This window comes from Phaethon lepturus, unplaced genomic scaffold (assembly GCF_000687285.1).
Source record: "Phaethon lepturus isolate BGI_N335 unplaced genomic scaffold, ASM68728v1 scaffold15913, whole genome shotgun sequence".
Classification (NCBI taxonomy): Eukaryota; Metazoa; Chordata; class Aves; order Phaethontiformes; family Phaethontidae; genus Phaethon; species Phaethon lepturus.
Window position 1 is genome coordinate 22,240 of NW_010528571.1, and position 652 is coordinate 22,891.

Below are 652 nucleotides of genomic sequence, written 5' to 3' on the forward strand. Positions count from 1 at the left end.
AGCAGGCAAGAGCAGAGCCACGGACTAGTGCTACATGCTGACTTGGGGCACCTGGGACAGTGGGTGTAAAGTTAACTAGTGTGTTCCTGGGGAACAGCTGAGACACCTTTCACTTTGGTTTAAATAATTTAAAAAAAAAAGTAGATGAAGTATAAAGTCTCGTCTAATACACAGGCACTTCAGCACATCCAGAATGTGCAATACTTTATACCAATACTGAGTTGAGCGGCCAGCCTTGTACACAACCTTCTGTGCCCACGAGTTTCAAGTACAGTGGGCATTAAATATCAATCATCTGCCCAAAGAAATACATTTATGTATCCTTCTGATAGGTCTAAAGACTTTTCAAGCCCAGCTGGGGATATAAATAATGATGGAGCACGTCAGCCATTATAGAATCTCTGGGTTGGAAGGGACCTTTCAAGGCCATCTAATCCCAGCCCCCTGCCATGAGCAGGGACATCTTCAACTCCCCCCACCCCCCTGCCATGAGCAGGGACATCTTCAACTCGAGCAGGTTGCTCAGAGCCCCGTCCAACCTGACCTGGGGTGTTTCCAGGGATGGGGCATCCACCACCTCTCTGGGCAACCTGGGACAGGGTTTCACCAATTTCTTCCTCGTATCTAGTCTGAATCTCCCCTCTTTTGGTTT